Raw genomic sequence first — 18,898 nt, 5'->3', positions numbered from 1 at the left:
GTGGTGCGATAGATGAAACTGAACACAGTAAGCAAACTGGTACTAGAGGAGAGAAGGGTCTGCTGAGCCGTAGTAGATCAGTGAGGTAGGTAAGAGCTGGAAAGCTGATTGAGTGCTTAAGTTTCTGTTTGATTCAAAGGTGGATGGGCAGCCACTGGAAGTTCTTGAGGAGTGGGGAGATAGGGACTAAACTTTTTATAGAAAAATGATCAAGTCAACAGATCACGTCAAATGTAACATGGCCAAAACAGAGCTCTTTATCTTCGCACCCAAACCCTGTCCTTCCCCTGACTTTCCCACCACTGCAAAAGGCACTACCATCCTTCCCATCTCACAAACCCTTAACCTTAGCATTATCCTTGACTCCTCTTTCTCAATTAACCCACATATTCAATTCATCACTAAATAGTGTTGGTCTCGACTTCAAAACATAGCTAAAATCCAACCTCTCCTCTCCATCCTAACTGCTACTATGTTAATACGATCACCCATCCTATCCCGCTTGGATTACTGCATCAGCCACCTTGCCAATCCCCCAGCCTCCTGTCTCTCCCCACTACTCTCCATACTTCATTCTGCTGCCTGGATCATTTGTCTACAAAAACGGTCAGGAAACCTTGCCCGCTCCTTTGCTACTATCTCACCTCACTTCTCTCCTCCTATAACACAGCCCGCACAGTTTGCTCCTCTACTACTAACCTTCTCAATGTGGCTTGCTCTCATCTACCTCGCCGCTAACCCCTGACCCACTCCCTGCCTCTGGAATCCCCTGCCTCCTCAAATCCACCAATTACTCTCCTCACCTTCAAAGCCTTACTGAAGGCACATCTCCTCCAAGAGGCCTTCCCAGAATAAGCCCCACCTTTCATCTCCCACGCCCTTCTGCATCACCCTGACTTGTTCCCTTTGCTCCTCCCCATTCCCAGCCCCAAAGCACTTATGTATTTGCTTTATTTGTATTCAAGTCTGTCTCTCCCATTCTAAACTGTAAGTAAGCTCATTGGGGGCAAGGAATGTTTCCATTTATTGTTGTACTGTACTCTCCCACATGCATAGTAGAGTGCTCTGCACACAGTAATCACTCAATAAATATGACAATGAATGAATCCCAAATTGCCAAACTGCATCCCTTTTCCCCAGCCCCCTCAAATTTTAGAGTGAGGAATTGCTCACTTTCTCTCATTTTGTTCATTCCCATCTTCTTTGCCTGGTAATATCTTCTGTCACCCCATCCCCTCCTGTCTTTGGAACAGTTTTATTCTTCCCCTGTCTTTTCAGTTCCCTCACCTATATAATAGAAGCCCCACCCTCACACTAGCTTTGAGTTTTCTAATCCCTCCTTAAAAATCCTCTCAAATAATAACAATGATGACATTTGTTAAGTGCTTACTATGTGCCAAGCACTGTTCTAAGTGCTGGGGTAGAAACAAGGTAATCAGGTTGTCCCACGTGGGTCTCATAGTCTTCATCCCCATTTGACAGATGAGGTAATTGAGACACAGCGAAGTTAAGTGACTTGCCCAAAGTCACACAGCTGACAAGTGGCAGAGCCAGGATTAGAACCCACAACCTCCGACTCCCAAGCCCAAGCTCTTTCCACTAATAATAATAATAATGTTGGTATTTGTTAAGCACTTACTATGTGCAGAGAACTGTTCTAAGCGCTGGGGTAGACATAAGGGAATCAGGTTGTCCCACTTGGGGCTCACAGTCTTAATCTCCATTTTACAGATGAGGTAACTGAGGCACAGAGAAGTGAAGTGACTTGCCCAGTGACACAGCTGACAATGATGTGAAAATATTTTGCAAGAGGTATCTAAGCCATGCTGCTTCTCAATTTATAATAATAATTTATAAAGAACAATTTACAGTGGGAGTAAGATAAAAGCTACATGTGCAATAAGGGAAAAGGTGTTCAGTTTGAAATCACAATAGAAATAACATGCTGATGCAAAATCTACTTATTGATTATGGTGTAATTTTCTGACATTTAAATCTTTTTTTCCTTTGGAATAATAGTACCTGGATTTATAAAATATGTTTCTTCCAAGAATTACAAACACTTCTACATCAATTATCTTGCATTATCATCGAAGACTGTAGTCAGTTGCAGAATTTGAATCTTTTAGTCATCGGGATTACCACTGATGTCTGCTTAGATATAGATGCAAAACATTTAAATAGAAGTCTTCAAATCTAAAAATCTATTCCATTTTTAAACAAAGATTTGTCTCACTCTACCTTCTTGCTTATACCACCTTTTCCAGATAATCCTTGGTCTAATGAGATATGTCCTCATGCAAACATTTGTTGTCATTCTGTTTCATGAGCCATAGTATTCAACTAAAAGGAATCAATCACCTCTTTGAAAAGCAACCATCTGCTGAACTCTTCCAACACTGCAGCCTCAAACCTTCTTTTCAGAATGATACTTATTTTTCAGTATCACTACTTCATTAATCAGAAATATTAATGACATAAATATAAAGTAAAAAGCAATTAACTAAAAACTCTTACATAATCCAAAATTGATTTTCATTCTACCCCTTTGCTGAATCATGTGCTTCACCAAAAACTTGAGGTGAGCCTCAAAGAGTCAACTAAACCATCATTTTTTCTGGAGCAGAAAAGTTGCATTTTATATGACCCTAAATTTTAGTTGGAGTTTTCAATAAGCTTCCAAAATGCAAATGCAACTTTGAGTTTATCACAATGCTGCTTATTACAGTCAATAGATGCAATCAAATGTCATTATTTCTGCCAAGCTTTAGAAAATTGTCAACCGTTATTTTCACACCCATCAACTGAATCACACAACAAAATTGGCAGGTAGGATCTCCTGGCCTTGAGTTTCCAATGTTCTGTCCAAATAGGTAAACCCTGGAGCTGATATACATCTTTCCCAAATGATGCTATTAACTGCATTTTATCACAATTTAATCCTACTCTATCATTGATGGCTGGAAAATTAAGGCGTACGTAATTTATTTAATGATATGGAGCAAGATTGAACTAGAGCATATTTTAGTAACAATGAAAACAGTGTCACTTATGAATATATTATGTCAACTTCATAATTAAAATGTGTAATTTATTCCACAGGTAAAAATATTACTTCAAACTCTATTTTCAAGACAATTTATTGCTTGGGAAACCAAAAATGCTAAGTAGCTGCTATTGCAAATGCTTCGTAACTTTCATTTTGTTCTAATAGCTCTGACTGACTTCCATTCAGGTTATGAAGCAAGCTACCTTTGAGAAGCACCATTCTGCCATAACCAGTGCTAAAACAAATTTTAGTTTCATCAGCCTCTGCTTCTATTCACTGGCATGAGTTGCAGTACCATCAGCATTACTGTATAAATTGGCCATTAATGCTCAGAGGAATTCTTTCAGTCACATACTTTAATACCACTCTGAACCATGTTTCTTAATCTATCGAGAAACCATAAATGGAAACAATGTGGAGGATTATATTTCTACAGGCTAACTGAAAAATATTAAAATCTTTGCCTCACAGATCAAGCAGTTTACACTTCAACTTTTCCACAGACAAAAACTGATAATCTTTGGCCAACGTTCCTAGTGCTTCAAAGGAGGCAGCAAAAACTCGGCTCCTGATCAAGTTCTAGGGAAGGAATGACACTGGCACCTGGATGACAAACCTCCAATGTCCATGGTGAAGCAGAGGAAAAAGCAACACAATGAAAACAATTAATCTTACCATGAGCTTACTGGTCTGTGAGTCAGTGAAAAATTCTCCACCCTGAGACCTAGAAAAATGCAACGACAAAAAAAATCTCCATTAATACTCGAATCTGGGCCTTTCCAGCTTCCCAACACCACCCAGAAGAGGAAGAGAGGCAGTTCCCTCTTAAAAAGTCATCTGCTTCCAGAGACATGTCTGGATTAATCCCCCACATTCCAGATCATGGCACATCATCAGACATCTTTGCACTCAAGTGCAGTTATTGGTTTATCCATTTATTTTAATTTTATTTAATTGCTCGCCTATCAATAGATCAATTGTATCAATTCCAGTGTAGACCCTAAGCAATTTATGGGCAAGGATAGACTGTAACAATTGTGTTGTACTATGCTCTCCCAAATGTTTAATACAGTAGTCTATGCACAGTGAGCATTCAATAAATACCACTGATTGATGGATTGATGCTCTTAATCCTACTGACTTGCTATTTTATGATTTTTATCCACTTTTTCTCCTCTCATATCTTTAACTAATGAAGGAGGTCTTCCAAAATGAGGGCCACAACTCTTTCTTTACAGTTCATTCCTCAGGCATCTAGTTCAATGTGGTGCACATACTCCACTTAAATGAGAGCTGCTCATGATGACACTGATGAAGCTTCCTACAGCCACCAGTAGTTAGGTGAGATGATAATCTGGGATTACATCGACATTAAGATCCCAAGCCACAGATCAAGCCCACTCCTCACCCTTACTTCATAACTCTGGAAACCTGTATTACACTCTTCCCTCCCTCTAGTTCATATAACATCCAGCCATGAGATACAGGATCTCTTTGACTCCAGGGGCCCTGACCATGGACACTGCACATCACCTCAGAGATGTAAACCCACAACAGACAGGCAGGCACAACAGACACTCATGGTTACTGGGTTAGACTTTGAGCCCCAGGTGGGACAGGGAACTTTGTCCAATATGTTTATGTTGTATCTACCCAATGCTTTGTACAGGGCTTGGCCCATAGTAAGCATTTAATCAATATATATTACTTTTAAACATATTAATTTTGATATTACTAATGATGATGATGATAATCATAATCGTGGTATTAGTTAAGCACTTACTATGGGCCAAGCACTGTACTAAATACCGGGATAGATATAAGATGATTAGGTTACACAGTCCCTGTCCCAAGGGGCTCACAGTCTAAGTAGGAAGGACAATGGCTATTTAATTCCCATGTACATATGAGGAAACGGGGGCACAAGGAAGTTAAGTGACTTGCCCAAGGTCACACAGGTAAATGACTCCCAAGCCTGTGCTCTTTCCACTAGGGAATGTCAACTAGTGCTCTTATGTCTCCCCCACTTACCACCCGCCCCCAGGTTTACATTGAGAGCTGCATGAAAGCAGGGTCCATTGGACTGTTAACTCCTCGAGGACAGGGTTCAGGTCTCCTACTTTTATTTCATGCTCTCACAACACGTGTACTTAGTAAGTGTGGAATAAATACTGATGACCATGTATGCTGACTTTGATCAAATTTTCTCCAGCTCCTAGTTCAGGGTTTATGAGCTTAATAAGAAATCAATCAAATGACGCTTACCAGTCAAGTAAAAATAGTGAACAGTTGAGTAATATTATGGTTCCAAATATACATATATATACACACACACACACATATATATATATATACACATATATATGGGAAACATATTAATCAACTGTTAATATAATCAATTGTTATATTAATTAAAATAATTTTGTGATATACATATATATACAGAATGTACATACTAAGGATCAATATCCTGAAAATTTATGTGACATTATTCAGAATTTTAGTGTTCAAAAAGCCATGAATATAAGCATCAGTCCACAAGTTCAGGATATAAAATAAACCAGAATTGGCCTGGTGAGAACCAAAAGGTGTCCCTAAAAAGGTCTTTAATATATTCTGGCTCCTTTTATATCAAATCACATTTAGTTTCATGGGAATGTATGCTTTGGGGAATCGTTTTTGCTGCAGTGTATATTAGTAGAAGAATGGATATGGCTGGAGGGTATCAGAGTGCACTGTATTGAAAAAAATAATGAAATTAATTTTTAAGTACTAGAATGGAAGAGAATGAGTTATGGAAGGCTAGCCCAAAGCCTTAGAAAAACTCCACGAAACTCCCACAGGGCACTTTTCTCCCAGGCATTTCAAGCAAGAAATGTGATGTTGGCTCCCTAAGAGGAAAAGTGATCCCACTTTATTCTACAGCAATTGCACCTACTGAATTTGTGTACTTTTTAAAATTAATCCCAACTAAGATTACTCGCTAGTCACTGAGATAACATTATGAACATATTGACTCTCTGAGATGGAAGTTACAGCGAGGAAGATATGTGGAGAACCTAACACTCCAACTTTGAAATGGGACAGCCTAAGGGAAGTAGAACAAAAAATGTTCTAATGTGTTTAACAAGGAAAAATTCAGAGCAACTGAAAGACTTGTAAAAGTCTTCCTTTCTTACAATGGTTCTCTTTCAGGTTCAGATACACAGAGGTCATTGGTGTGCTTGTGTGCTTGGGCGGTGCCATGGTCTGGGGTCACATTCTAATTCACTTGATGATTTTGTCCTAGTTAATAAGCTACAGGACTTCTTTTGGAGACTTCAATAATCATGGAAATTATTTCAGTATTTATATTTGTATGAATGTTTATAATTGGCATAACTATAAGATTGTCTTATAATTCTGGATTCATTTTTGGACTAAATGAGAAGAATCCATGCAGTATGCATCATAAATTTGTGCGTGACTATAAGCACCAAGGCATATTTTATCTTTAATTAAACTGGCTTTTTAAAATAAAAAATGAATTGTACAATTCTGTTACTAAGTAATTATAACATTAGAAGTGGAAATTTTGTAAACAATTATTCCTCTCTAACAGCAGAAGGGAAAATATGTAGGAAGCATATAAGAGATGGAGATCAGATTCATAGATTCATAGTTTGAGAAGATTTGAACAATCAACTCCTTCATTCCATTAAGTAGTATTGAAAATTGGAAAGCCATCCAGATCTAATTGTTAGTGTCGGCGCCTACAAGTGATGAAACTAGGAGAATTTCATCATGTTCCCGCTACCTAATAATAATAATTGCTAAAATTTTTCTGGAAGCAGAAACTTCAGCCACTGACTTTTTGAATTGGCTAGTGCTCATTTTCCACTCACTTTGTTCTCTCTCCTCCAGTGCACTCCTACTTTCTATACATCCCAGTCTATGATACTGGGCAATTAACTTTTAAAGTTAGGCATACAGTTCTTCAGGAAAACTATTACCAATGTTTAATACACCAAAATTAATTTCTGATCATATGAAATAATCAAACAGGATTTATTGAGCACTTACTGTGTGTGGAGTGGGAGAACAAGGCATTTGAGCACCTCACAGACTGCCTTTTATTATTTTAAGCAAGCAGGCTTATATGAAGAGACAGGTTACTTTGTTCTGTGTCTCCATGAAAAGGAATGAACTAACACTGTAGGCCATGTTACCCCAAAAGCTTCTCTTAAAACATAGATGGCTAATCTACAACTTGCCCAACAAATGAAAACCTTCTAGGAAAACTCTCTTGTTCATATTCTTCTGATTAAAACGTCCCTTTATAATGTGTCCCTCCTCTGTGTTTCCCATGATGTAACTGGTGAGAAAATCTGCCAATTGAGTGTTTGCCACAATCTTTCTGCTGAGTCCCCAGCACCAGTGCACATGAGGGGCAGGGTAGAGCAGTTTGGAAGCAACCAGGAGGGTGTCTGAGCTGAATCACACTCCGTCACTTGTATCATGGAGCTGGGGCAGCTTTGGGGGAATTAGCAGCCTTTTTTCCATAGCAAAAGCAGAAATTTTGGGAAAAGGGGGATATGAGGAACTCTGCTCTCAAGGTGTCCGGTCCCGTGCTCTTTCCTTACCTAAAACAAACAAACAAAAAAAAAAAAAACTGTGGGAGGCAGGAGCAGTTTGGATGCAACTAGGACAGTGGTTGAGCTTAGTCACACTCACTGCTGTTTGACCGGGCTTGGAATCCTGACTGTATCCCTGACCCTGTGCGGGTGGACAGGGAGAGAAGAGCAGGTTCTGAACTCGGGACTGCCCTCTGAAGGGTCCCCCCAGAGTACTGAAGCAAATCCCAGATGAAGTGCTGATCATGGAACTGTGGCCATCTGACCACCCACCCCTGTACTGATGGGAGAGGGAGTCCCACCCTGCCCACTTCCCCCACCCCTTCCCCTCGTGTTTAGCAGTGCTGAAACCCAGCCTTAGTACACCTGAGAAAGGAAACGGTCGCTCCGATAAGCCGGCTAGAAAAACAGCCAAACTTTGAGGAATTTACAAAACAGGAGTATCTCTTTCCATAAAGTTGCAGTGAAAGCAGAGCCCCGGGCAAACGTTTAGAATGCCGGTCTCTGGACAGCCCAGCTGCAGCAGAGAAAAACCTGAAAGCTGCTCCTCTAACTGTGATGTACTCCAGTGCTTATTTTTGGACTCATTTTATTTTTGCTGGACTTATTTCAATTTTTTAGCGTGTGTTTGTTGTCGAGAAGCAGCATGGCTGGGGTTGGAGCGGGGAGTCAGAAGGTCATGGGTTTTAATCCCGGCTCTGCCACTTGTCGGCGGTGGGCCCTTGGGCAAGTCATTTCACTTCTCTGGCCTCAGTTCCCTTATCTGTAAAATGGGAATTGAGACTGTGTCACCCGTCGCCGGGGTCGTTCGGAATGGGCGCGGCGAAGGAGAGAGAGAGAGAGAGAGCGGAAAGCCTGAGCTTTGTATAAAATTGATTCCGCGAGGCGAAATGAATTGATTATTTAGACGCAACGAATTGAGCTTCCCTTTGGGGAGGAATGGGATTATTTGTTGGCATTAGAATTTCCCTACCGGGAGGAAGAGACCTGTCGGTTACTGGCGGCGTGGCAGAAGCCTCGGGTGCCACCCAGGCGGACTTGATTATTGGATTGTCCGCACCTGGTGGGGCCTCCCGCCTCCCGCCCCGCTCCCCCTGGGGATAATTAGTCCACTGGGGCCTTCCCCGCACCTGGTGGGGCCGCCTGCCCACCTCCCACCATGTGCGCGCCCCACTCCGGAGGAATTCACTTCATAATAATAAAATAATGTTGGTATTTGCTTAGCGCTTACTATGTGCCGAGCACTGTTCCAAGCGCCGGGGTAGATACAAGGTCATCAAGTCGTCCCCCGTGGGGCTCGCAGTCTTCATCCCCATTTGACAAATAACTGAGACACAGAGAAGTGAAGTGACTGGCTCAAGGTCACCCAGCTGATGAGCGGCGGACTCGGGATTCGAACCCACGACCTCTGACTCCCCAGCCCGGGCTCCTCCCCCTGAGCGGCGCTGCTTCTCTAAGGCGCTCAATCAATCCACCGAGGCGCCACATCCCCGTGGGGAGGCGCCGAGCTCCCTCCCACCCGGGACAGACCCACTGGTGCGGCCCACAGCCCTGGGGCAGCCCACAGCCCTGGGGCAGGACGGGCCCCTCCATCTTCCATCCCCTCCCTCTTCCATCCCCTCCCTCGGGCGAGCAGCGCGGAAAGAGCCCGGGCTTGGGACCCAGAGGTCATGGGTTTGAATCCCGCTCTGCCACTTGTCAGCTGTGTGACTCTGGGCAAGCCATTTCACTTGGCTGTGCCTCAGTGACCTCATCTGTAAAATGGGGATTAAGACTGTGAGCCTCACGTGGGACAACCCGATCACCCTGTATCTACCCCAGCGCTTAGAACAGTGCTCTGCACATAATAATTGCTTAAATACCAACATTATTATTATTTTATTATCGTGGGCATCTTCTCCCGCTCTGGCCGGAGGCGCCCCGCAGCCGGCGGCCGCCAGTCTCCATCCTCCATCCTCCGCCCAGAAGGTCAGAGGCCGCGGGATTTCTCACCTGGGCTCGTAGTGCATTCCAGCTCCCGCCCTCCCCCCTCCTCCATGGCTAATTGGATTGGCACGGGGGCGGGGGGGGGAGGCACCTTCCGTATTCCCGGCCTGGGCTGTCAATCCGGAAGTTTGGGTTGTTGGGGGGCGGTATCCCACCCATCCTTCCCAGTTCCGCCCGCTGGCTCAGGAGGTCACGACATAGCATTTGACCTTGAGATGGTCGATACCCCCCCAGTCACCTTGGGACAAACTATGAGCCCCAAATGGGACAGGGACTGTGTCAACTCGATTGGCTGGTATCCACCCCAGCGCTCGGTACAGTGCCTGGCACAGAGTAAGTGCTTAACAAATACCGTGATTATTATTATTATAAGCCAGTCCTCTCCCAGCTTTTCTTCGACTGAATAAAGCTCCATTTGGAGGCAAAACTGTGATCAAGCCAGGTTCACAACTACAAAACAGCCAGAGTACACCTTCAGCCTGGTTATACCTTTAAAAAACCTGCCTACAAATCCTTCTTGTGCACTGAGCAGTAGTGGAGAGTCCCAAATTCCCAAGCCACTTTCAGGATAGCAACCCAAAGTCATCAGAAGGACTACTCTCTTCTGTACTCCTGAGAGTGCTCTAGTTCCAATATGAATTTGCTTAAATGGCATAATTGAAGGTGTGTTTAGGAGGGGAGTTGGGGAGGAAGAGGCAAAGGGGAAGAATTGGTCTGCACCTGTGGTTTCAGGCATAGGTAGTTCTATTGACTCCTCCTTTGTCTGAACTCTCGTTGCAAGGCTCAGTAGTCTAAATATTGTGCAAGAAACTATAAATAGTTAGCACTAGGAAAGAGAAATACCAATAGTACTGCTTGAGGTCGCTGCCTTGGTAAATAAAGCCAAAAAGCCCTATTAATTGCTCAGTTTTGTAGCTACATATGGATTTTGAGATCTATAAAAAGACTTGGGGAAATAGAATGAGCCTAATTGTTTCTAAATGGTCCATTTAGAAAGGTCAACTCCATGATGAGCATACTTGCTTTGTCATTATTCATTTCTAGGTTAAGATTTTATCAAATTGACTCTAGCTGACTAAAAGCTGTTTTCTTTTCTCAAATAGCAATATTGGGCTCATAAACTCACTATGCTCAACCTTTTAAGTGGGCAGAGCTATCTCATCAAATAGGTGTAATGATAATAATAATGTTGGTATTTGTTAAGCGCTTACTATGTGCAGAGCACAGTTCTAAGCGCTGGGGTAGATACAGAGTAATCAGGTTGTCCCACGTGAGCCTCACAGTTTTCATCCCCATTTTACAGATGAGGGAACTGAGGCACAGTCACAGAGCTGACAAGCGCCAGAGTCAGAATTCGAACCCATGACCTCGGACTCTCAAGCCCGGGCTCTTTCCATTGAGCCACACTGCTTCCCTTATCTGTATTTAGGTGTATTTAGGCATTTACTTAAATTTGATTACTTTATTTCCCGTCCATCATGGAATCATATTTTTCATGTACAGATACGTGCAAATACTTTACAACTAAAATTATTTTGGTACAACATTATTTATCCTTGCAATATTTGAAAAGTAAGAAATTTCACTTATTACTCACAGTGCTTCTCTAGCAATAGTAGATACTTATATTTTCAGGCTCAGCCTTGATTTCTTGTACTCTTCTTACTTTTGCAATCTCACTTTCATATTTCGATTTAAAAAGGTGGGGTTCATAATTCCTTAATTTCTTTAATTTATATATTCAAATCTAGTCACGCTTAAGGAGGACCATACCACAAAAGAAACAGTGTAGCCTAATGGAAAGAGCATGGGCCTGGGAGCCAGAGGATGCTCTCCAAACTCCTTAAGCAGGTCGTCTACACCCGCTGTCTCAACTTCTCCTGCAAATTCTCTCCTGGACCCCATCAAGTCTGGCTTCCATCCCCTTCACTCCACAGAAACCTCCCTCTCAAAGGTCACCAATGACCTCCTTCTGGCCAAATCCAATGACCTCTACTCCATCCTAATCTTCCTCAACCACTCAGCTGCCTTAGATACTCCAGACCACCCCCTTCTCCTGGAAATGTCAGCCAACCTTGGCTTCACTGACTCTGTCCTCTCCTTGTTCTCTTCTTATCTCTCTGGCCATTCATTCTCGGTCTCCTTCTCAGGCTCCTTCTCTGCCTCCCACCCCCTAACTGTGGGGGTCTCTCAAGGTTCAGTTCTGAGTAACCTTCTATTCTCCATCTACACTCACTCCCTTGGAGAACTCATGCACTCCCATGGCTTCGACTACCATCTCTATGCCGATGATACCCATACCAGATCTACATCTCCTCCCCTGACCTTTCTCCCTCTCTCCAGGTTCACATCATCTCCTGCCATCAAGATATCTCTACTGGATGTCTTCCCATCGCTTCAAATGTAACATGGCCAAAACAGAGCTCCTTATATTCCCACCCAAACCCTGACCTCTCCCGGAGTTTCTCATCACTAATAGATGGCACCACCATCCTTCCCATCTCACAAGCCCCTAACTTTGGCGTTGTCCTTGACTCTCTCTCATTCAACCTACATATTCAATCGGTCACCAAATCCTGTCTGTCCCACCTTCACAACATCGCTAAAATCCTCCCTTTCCTCTCCATCCAAACGGCTACCATATTAATACTGTCACTCATCCTATCCCACCTAGATTACTGCATCAGCCTCGTTGCTGACCTCACAACCTCCTGTCTCTCCCCACTCCAGTCCATACTTCAGTCTGCTCTCCATGTAGACTGTAAGCTCCTTGTGGGCAGGGAATGTGTCTTTTTATTCAACAATTGCATTGTACTCTCCCAAGCACTTAATATAGTGCTCTGCATATGGTAAGTGCTCAATAAATACAATTGAATGAATAAAACAAATGAAAATACACTTGCAATCTCTGAAATAAAATTATTTTTGAAATCTTTTAAATGCATGATAATGCTTCAAAATATTTTCAAAACTTTGTATTCGAAAATATTTTGAAGCATTACCATGCATTCAAAAGTTTTCAAAAATGTGCTTACTACATAATTATTTTTCTTCCCATGTTTGACACAATATGCTTGGTTCTTATTGATTTAAATGTACTGAAAACATTTCTGAAGAGTACCATCTAATAATAATTTAGGGAGATTACAGGAAAAATGATACATACAAGACCTTTAGCTGAATCTAATCTATTCTGTCAACAATTCCTATAAAATAATTTTATTCAGATACCATAATTAATGGGGTTTTATTGTTTCAGATTCTAGTTTTTCTTTAGTACACATGTATAAACATTGTTTGATTTAACAATCTGAGTCTTAACAGTGACTCCCAATATATCTCACTTGTTCATTGTGAGGTTCTACCCCACATGGATTCCAAATATACAACCTATGGATCATAAGATTATAAAAATCCTCAAGAGGAGAGATCTTAAAAAAAAATATCCCTTGCACTTTGTACGGTACTTTAGACCTTGCAGACACTCAGTAAAGAACTGACAGCCATGATCATGATGATAATGAATGTAAATACACAGTAGTCTTCTGATACCAAAAGATTTGTTCCTTTTACTGTTATTTCAGTAGAAAATACAGGACTATTTCAGCCTCCTCTACCAAACTCCAATTGATGGAGCTAACAACATGGTATTTTGGTGCCAATGCTGCTTTTAGGAATGCTATTGTCAAACCAATGTACAGCCAAAAGCACTCCTAGAAAACAAACACTTTCTTCACCACACATTTACTGATAAATTCACGTTTTAAACCCCAATTTTCATTTTGCATTGGAAATCTACAATGCCAATAAACACAATACGATTATTCTAAAGTCTTTTTTTTTCCCTTTTTTCATTATTTTGCCAAATCATTTTACCAAATAATCAAATGTGAATTCTCCTTAGTATGTGCAAATTTTGAACACAAAGATAATTGTTCCATTGTGAAGTTGATGATTTAGAGAGTGGTCTTTGTAGGACACTACTGCATGTGGTAATTAATTATTAAGCAATTTATTGGGCAATCTGATATCCATTTTTTTAAATGTGCTTCTGGGGACAGTTTGGTAGAATGTTTATTTTCTAAAGGTAACCATATTAAAAAGTTAAGTTTTTTGATTGAAAGAGGTCAAAGGTTGCAGTTAATACCCAGAAATATTTGTTTTCTCCACCCTTTCAGTCAACTCATACATCATTTGTGACTCTGGGCTCATTTCTCTGAGAGTAACACAATGCACAGAAGATGATTGATTTCCAATCCTTTCAGATGATACAATAACAAATAGCTAGAACAATTTAGTTTGAGGTGTCTGTTAAATATCATAGAAAAAAATTTAATGTATGTGCCAATCCACTTATTTCTAATATCTAATTTATCAATATCTATAGGTTTATCACTTATAAACAATGTATGTATAAAAAGAAAGCATTAAATCATGTAACCAAGGAAAATACTGTTTCCTAGATGTGCTCTCACATCCAGTATCTCATAAAAAGATATTTAAACTTAATAACCATTTATGCATATAAATTTTTTTAATCTAAAGTTTATTTACTTGAATTGAGAATGTTCTTCTGAAATTATTTCATTAGTATGTATTAAAGGATTTTAACTACTCAGAAGCTGAGTTTACACTGAAAAGACAACTCCTTTTCTGACTTTTTTTTAATAGCTCATTTGAGTCACCTACATTAAAAATTAATCAGTGGCCTGTAAAGCTGCCCTCGTGTTGAGTTTTACTTATTGAAATAGAACTAGTGTCAAAAACCCAATAAGACCACATAGTAATTAACCTGAAACACATCCTGAAATGCATAAGTTAATACAAGCACTATGTAAATATGATGGGTCCAATTTTCTACCCTTCCTGAGGAAAGAGCAGATTTACTGCCCGAGCCTATTTACGTTGCGGAAAGGATGGGAGAGCAGGCCCTCCAGTGCCCATTTTCTCTGAAGAGGAAAAGTGCTACGTTTAGGATATGACACAGTGCTACCTTCAAATGGCAGGAAACATGTCTACCAACTCTGTTATATTGTACTCTCCCAAGCACTTAGTAGAGTGCTTTGCACACACTTAGCACTCAATAAATACAACTGTTCGATAAGAGCCTCAGATAACTGCCTCAGGGAAAATGATAGAGTATCATGTTGGCTCAAACTTGTGGACAAAACAGCACCGCAGGTATTAAACATTTGAAAGCATTTAGCCCAAATCAAAAGAGCAACAGGAATCTGTAAGAGAAATGCAATGGTACTGGATCAACAAAATGTTGAGGGGCACCCCTGGAGATATTCTAGGTTTGAGGATTGGAATGGAATTTGGATATCATCATGCCGTTCTATGTTGTTGCCGAACTGTACATTCAAAACGCTTAGTACTGAGCTCTGCACATAGTAAGCACTCAGTAAATACTATTGAATGAATGAATGTTCACACACAGTCTACGGTGATGTCACATGGAATGGGGGTCTGGGGGAGGAGCTAGCAACTTTTCCCTGCAACAAGTGGCAGAGCTGGGATTAGAACCCAGATCCTCTGACTCCATAACTGTGCTCTTTCCATTAGGCCAACATCTCTAGGTACCCTCTTGACCTGCAGACACTCCTGGACCCTTCTGCATCTCAAATGTCATTTTGCTAATACAGGCATAGAAAACCTTAATTCCAGTATTGAGTTTAAGAGAGAATGGAACAAGTGAAGGCACTCTGTGCCTTCACACCTGCTATGATGATAGTGTCCCAATCTGCCTCCTGAAACAAAGTCATTACTGGGATGATCCTGAAGACATATCTAGTGATGCAAACAATCATTGCAAGCATTCGGTGAGGAAGAAAGAACTGAGAAATAATGGGATTTACCAAGGTGATTGGGGGATTGGGATTTACCTAGATTGGGTTTATGTTGGATGTTAGTCTCAAACAAGTTTTAAGGTCAAAGAGGAAAATATATTGGGAAAACAAAAAAGGCAAGGGCAATAATGGGTGTGATGGCTCAGTGATAGGAGGAGAGAAATATGGACAGAGGACAAAAAGTAGATTTGCCTAACTAGACTATTAGGCCTACCATCATTAAAAGTAATAATAATTCAGCCTTGTATTAGTGATTACTTTCACAGTTTAAGTATTGTTATAAAAAAACCCATTAATGCATTGGGTTAATTCATAAAGCATTGTTTTATATAGCATTAGTGCAGAGTAGAGAATCTCTCCCCACTCAGGGTCACACCTGGAGAGTTTCCAGTACACTACCAGTCACAACTACAGAAGGGAGAGTCAAGCAGAGGCCTACCCATTCCATTCCTAGCTTGGGCAGTGGCTAGTGAGTGGAAGGCAATCTGCTACAAGTTAAAACTCGCCTGTACTGGGCAACAGCAGCATGGGAGAGAGTCTAGGGCAGAGACTAGCTTACCGCGTGGAAGGAGGCAATGGTAAACCACTTGAGTATTTTTACCAAGAAAACTCTATGGATATGCTACCAGAATGATTGCAGATGGAAGTGGGGCATTCTGGGAGAGATCTGTCTACAGCGTCTCTATGGGTCGGACAAGACTAGACAGCAAAAGACAACAACAAGAGAATCTCTATTCCAGCTATAGAACTAAATGCTTAGTTTATTTTGCAATAAAATAACTTTTGCTGCTTAATTAAATGACATTACTAAATAATAATAATAATAATAATAATAATGTTTGTATTTGTTAAGCGCTTACTATGTGCAGAGCACTGTTCTAAGCGCTGGGGTAGACACAGGGGAATCAGGTTGCCCCATGTGCGGCTCACAGTCTTAATCCCCATTTTACAGATGAGGTAACTGAGGCACAGAGAAGTTAAGTGACTTGCCCAGTCACAGAGCTGACAAGTGGCAGAGTCGGCATTCGAACCCATGACCTCTGACTCCAAAGCCCGTGCTCTTTCCACTGATCCATGCTGCTTCTCCAAATAAGAATCTGCACAATCATGACTAAGAATGCAATAAAACACAAAGCAAAAAATACCCACTTAAGGAAACATTTGAAATAAATCTGTTTTAGTAGACTGCTTTCTATGTATCAAAATATTTTATTCTGCTTCATTCAGCATAATTTAAATGTTTCCTACTTGGAAAGTCATATGTAATCAAATCTAAAAGTGTTATCAAAATTGATGAAAATTACCATTAAATGACTTTCCAATAAGCTTGGGGATTTTTTTTTAAGTATTATCATTGAGACGTCATCAAAAACAGTCCTTGGGGCTGTTTCATGATTTGATCCAGTTTTACTGTAATTAGTTTCTCTCAAAACGGTTGGAAGTCTTTGGCACTTGCTCTATTCAACATTATCTAGGGTAGTTATGGGGTTCCGGTGGAATTTTTTATGTAGTCTGCTATCATATATATACTACCCAAACCTTGCCTTGCCTTATGCTGTTGAGTTGTGTCTGACCAATAGCGACGCCATGGACACATCTCTGCCAGAAAACCCCACCTCCATCTGCAATTGTTCTGGTAGCATGTCCATAGAGTTTGCTTGGTAAAAATACAGAAGTGGTTAACCAATGCCTCCTCTGTGCAGTAAACTCGAGTCTCCACCCTCGACCCTCTCCCATGCCACTGCTGCCCAATACAGGTGAGTTTTGACTCCTAGTAGGTTGTCTTCCATTCGCTAGCCACTGCCCAAACTAGTAATAGAATGGATATGCCTCTGCTTGACTCTCCCTCCGTAGTCTACACTGGTAGAATACTGCAAACTCTCCAGGTGTGATCCTGAGAGGGGAACCCAAACCTACATGAAAAAATTTCTGCTTCATGTTTTATGAAATGGTTTCATTACAAAAGCTGAAGTGCTTAGTACAGTGCTATGCATACAGTAAAAACTAAATAAATCCCACAGATGGATCGATTAAACTTCTTAATATGGGGTGAAAAATCAATCATCAATTGCAAAATGATGGTACTTTAACAATAACTCTCAATCAGTGTGGGGACTTTCAGTAATACAAAAATCCCGATTCACTTGTACCACCTTAGTGCTTTGAACAGTGCTTTACACATAGTATGTGCTTAACAAATGCTATTAGCATTATCGTTATTAGTTTGGGAGAAGTGAGTGACAAGTGAAAAGCTTAGTGTGTGCATGTGTTTGTGTGGGGGTTGGGGGCGGTATGTGTGTGTTTGGGGGGTGTAGGGAAGGGGGTGGTTGCGAGGGGCTGGTTAGGAAGCCTTACCTCACCACATCCCTCAATGACTATAGATGATGAGATCAAATGTGTATCCAAGTTGGTGAGTTGGTGGGGTGGAGGAAGGGGTCAGTGGAGTACAGGAGTGATAGAGTGATGGATAGGAATTGCAGTTGAGAAAGAGAAAAGAAGGAGGGATAAAGGGGGGTAGGATGTTTTCCCCATTTTCAAAACCCTTCCAAAATCATCCCAATGGATTTCTAATCTCTCCGCTATATAGCCACCCGAGTCATTTCAGCACTCTCGCTAACAAAGCATTTCAGTTATCACTATTTCCCATATCACTTATTTACACATTTTATACTTCCTACTAATTGTAATTTATTTTAATCTATCTCCCCCTTTAAATTATAAAATCATTGAGGCCAAGGATGAGAAGTAGCATGGCTCAGTGGAAAGACCATGGGCTTAGGAGTCAGGGGTCATGGGTTCTAATCCCGGCTCCATCACCTGACGGCTATGTGATTTTGGACAAGTCACTTAACTTCTTGGTGCCTCAATTACCTCATTTGTAAAATGGGGATTAAGACTCTGAGCCTCATGTGGGACAACCTGATTACACTATCTACCCCAGCACTTAGAACAGTGCTCGGCACATAGTAAGCACTTAACAAATACCACCAATATATCATTATCATTATGTCTACTGATTATTATAGTTATTATTACTCTCCCAGGCCCTTATTACTGTACTCTGCATACAATAGGCATTCAATAAATATGACTGACTGATTCTAGACTGCAAATTCCTCATGGGCAGGGAATGCGATCACCAGCTCGATTGCATTGTCTTTTCCCAAGTGCTTAGTGCAGTGCTCTGCACCCAGGACCACTGATTGACTGACTGATCAAAAGGAAGCAAAAGATATTAAAGGAGGAGCACTTGTATCTCCGCCACCTCTGCTCTGGTTGACATGCTATTCTTCCTGCCTGGAAAACTCTGGGGATGAAGTGGTCAGAAGGTAAAACATTTTAAAAAAAGACTCCTCTTTGAAATCATTCATACCTGACACAGTTATTTGGACGAGACACTT

The 18,898-nt window shown here is 41.2% G+C and overlaps 1 protein-coding gene and 1 non-coding gene across 41 annotated transcripts in view; one reads left to right on the top strand and one right to left on the bottom strand.

Moving 5' to 3' along the window:
• Positions 1-18,898, bottom strand: part of PTPRD (protein tyrosine phosphatase receptor type D) — a 1,860,044-nt gene that overhangs the window by 1,058,824 nt on the left and 782,322 nt on the right. For all 40 annotated transcript variants that reach the window (XM_029056273.2, XM_029056261.2, XM_029056268.2 and 37 more), the window contains exon 6: positions 3,725-3,773. The gene's annotated coding sequence lies outside the window, so the exon portion shown is untranslated. The remainder of the gene's footprint in view (positions 1-3,724; positions 3,774-18,898) is intronic.
• On the top strand, positions 15,856-15,993 carry LOC114808565. The gene has a single exon (XR_003756412.1). It is a non-coding gene; the product is annotated as a small nucleolar RNA SNORA7 (small nucleolar RNA).

This window comes from Ornithorhynchus anatinus, chromosome X5 (assembly GCF_004115215.2).
Source record: "Ornithorhynchus anatinus isolate Pmale09 chromosome X5, mOrnAna1.pri.v4, whole genome shotgun sequence".
NCBI lineage: Eukaryota > Metazoa > Chordata > Mammalia > Monotremata > Ornithorhynchidae > Ornithorhynchus > Ornithorhynchus anatinus.
This window is presented reverse-complemented; position numbering and strand designations above follow the sequence as displayed.